The 2,999-nt window shown below is 43.2% G+C and overlaps 1 pseudogene; it reads left to right on the top strand.

The window, feature by feature from the left end:
• The first annotated feature begins 318 nt into the window (after positions 1 to 318).
• Positions 319 to 1,717, top strand: LOC102255304 (annotated as a pseudogene).
• Positions 1,718 to 2,999: the final 1,282 nt, after the last annotated feature.

Genomic DNA, 2,999 nt, shown 5'->3' with positions numbered 1-2,999 from the left:
TTGGTTGGAGCCCCCTCTGGTACCTCAGAAGGTGGGGGTTTAATTCCCCATCAAGGCACATACCTAGCTTTTGGGTTCAATCCCAGGTAGGCAACCGAACAATGTTTCTTTCTCACACCTCTCTCTCCCTCTCTCTCCCCTTCCTCTCTCAAATCAATTAAAAAAAAAAAAAGAAAGAAAAGAAATGTTTAAAAAAGGTGAAACTTTCCAGGACACTCGGTGAGAGGTGGAGAAGCAGCATCTTTCCAAGCTGTGCATAGCAACAAGCTCTTTCCTGCTCCCTAATAACTGTCTCAGGCAGCTCACTGGTTGTTAAAAATGGTGAAAGAAATCGCTTATGATATTTTGGGTGTGAAACCCAATGCCACCCAAGAGGAATTGAAAAAGGCTTCCAGGAAGCTGCTTGGCCTTGAAGTACCCCCTGAAAAGAATCCAAATGAAGGAGAGAAGTATGAACATTTCCCAAGCTTACAAAATGCTCTCTGATGCAAAGAAAAGGAATTATATGACAAAGGAGGAGAACAGGCAATTAAAGGTGGAGCAGGTGGTGGTTTTCACTCTCTCATGAACATCTCTGATATGTTTTATGGGAGAAGGAGGAAGGATTCAGAGAGAAAGGAGAGGTACAAGTGTTATGCATCAGTTCTCAGTAAACTTAGACGATTTGCTTAATGATACAAGAAAACTAGCTCTGCAACAATTATGATTTGTGACAAATATGAAGGCCTAGGTGGTAAGAAAGGTGCAGTATAGTGTTGTCTCAATTGCTGGGGTACTGGGATGCAAATAAGAATTCATCAGATAAGACCTGGAATGGGTCAGCAAATTCAGTCTGTGAGCATGGAGTTCCAGGGCCATAGGGAATGGATGGAACTAAAGAATAATGTAAAAGCTGCAATGGACAGAAGATAGTTTGAGAGAAGATTCTAGAAGTTCATATTGACAAAGGCATGAAAAAATGGGCTGGAAGATCACATTCCACGGTGAAGGAGACCAGGAACCAGGGCTGGAGCCAGGAGATAGTATCGTTGTTTTAGATCGGAAGGACCATGCTGTTTTTACTCAAGGAGAAGACCTTTTCATATGTATGGACCAGGGGTGGGCAAACTTTTTGACTCACAATGGGTTCTTAAACTGGACCGGAGGGCCGGAACAAAAGCATGGATGGAGTGTTTGTATGAACTAATATAAATTCAAAGTAAACATCATTACATAAAAGGGTACAGTCTTTTTTTTTTTTTTAGTCTTATTCATTTCAAACGGGCTGGATCCGGCCCACGGGCCGTAGTTTGCCCATGGCTGGTATGGACACACAGCTTGTTGAAGCACTGTGTGGCTTCCAAAAGCCAATAGTTACTCTTCACAACCAAAGGACAGTATCACCTCTCTTCTAGGTCAGATTGTTAAGGATGGTGGTGTCTAGTGTGTGCGAAGTGAAGGCTCAACAATTTACCATAAACCACATGAAAAGGGTCACCTAATCATAAAGTTTAAGATAAATTTTCCTGAAAATGGCTTTCTCTCTCCTGATAAACACTCTTTGCAGGAAAATAAAAACAAAAAACAAAAACACCTACCTGAAAGGAAGAAAGTAGAAGAGACTGATAAATGGAACAGCTAGAATTGGTGGACTTTAATATAAATCAAGAAAGATGAAGAAGCATGTAAAGATGATGAACATCATCCTAGGGGTGGTGTTTGGTGTCAGACCTCTTAATGGGGTCAGCAAATAACACTCACTCGTAGCATTTTATGTACAGGAGTGAAGGACGATAAACATAATATGCTCACTACTTGCTATTGTTTTTGTTTTAATATTAGATTATAGTAGTGTTTTAAAAGTTAAATGAAGAATAAACTCAAATACAAAAATATCAAAAACAAAAAAATCCCCAGATGGATTTAATCATAGCCAGAGAAAAGAGTATGTGCTTTGAAATTCAGTCTCACTAAAACATACATTTGAGGTCTCCCAGGCACCTTTTTATGAAGGAAATCAGAGTTTTCTTACTTTAAAACTAAGGATTATTTTCACATGTTGTTTCAAATGATAGAATTTAATTGCCTATATCTAAAATAAACTGCATTGATTCAAAGTATTATAAAAATCAAACATAATAATCATAATATTATTTAAAATTATAAGTAAATTAGATGTCCACAAATAATGGAACTAGATATACTTATTTTAGACTAGAGGCCCGGTGCATGATATTCGTGCATGGGGGGGGAGGGGAGTCTTCTCAGCCCAGCCTGTACCCTCTCCAATCCGGGATCCCTTGGGGCATGTTTGACTGCCGGTATAGGCCCGATGTTCGACTGAGGATTGGGCCTAAACCGGCAGTCGGATATCCCTCTCACAATCCAGGACTGCTGGCTCCTAACCACTCACCTGCCTGCCTGCCTGATCACCCCCTCCAATCCTGGACCCCTCGGGGGATGACCGGCAGCTGGACATCCCTCTCACAATCCAGGACCACTAGCTCCTAACCGCTCACCTGCCTGCCTGCCTGATTGCCCCTAACTGCTCTCCCCTGCTGGACTGAATACCCCTAACTGCTCTCCCCTGCTGGCCTAATCGCCCCTAACTGCTCTCCCCTGCCAGCCAATTTGGTTCTGATTGGTCAGTTTCTATGCCAGTCAGTGTCAAAAGCTCCACCTCCTAGGCAGCCATTGGCTCCTTATATTCACCCAGATTTGGTTCTAATTGGTCAGTTTCTATGCCAGTCAGTGTCTCTGGGCCTTTATGATCAATGGGGCCTGATCATAAAAGTGGGGCTGATCAGCAGCCCGGAATGGAGGCGAGGCTGTTGGCCAGGCTGGGAGAGAAAGAGGGGCAAGTTCTGATCAATGGCTACCACAGAGGCTACAGATCAGACCCTGTCTCTCTCTCTGCAGGCCTCTCTCCAGGCCTGATCTGCAGGCCCCTAGTCAGTCAGTGCTGGGTCTCCAGGGCAACCCAGCTCTGACTTCTGGTCTGGTCGAGCCTTTTGTCATTA

The sequence above is a fragment of the Myotis brandtii genome, unplaced genomic scaffold (assembly GCF_000412655.1).
Source record: "Myotis brandtii unplaced genomic scaffold, ASM41265v1 scaffold353, whole genome shotgun sequence".
Taxonomy (NCBI): domain Eukaryota; kingdom Metazoa; phylum Chordata; class Mammalia; order Chiroptera; family Vespertilionidae; genus Myotis; species Myotis brandtii.
This window is presented reverse-complemented; position numbering and strand designations above follow the sequence as displayed.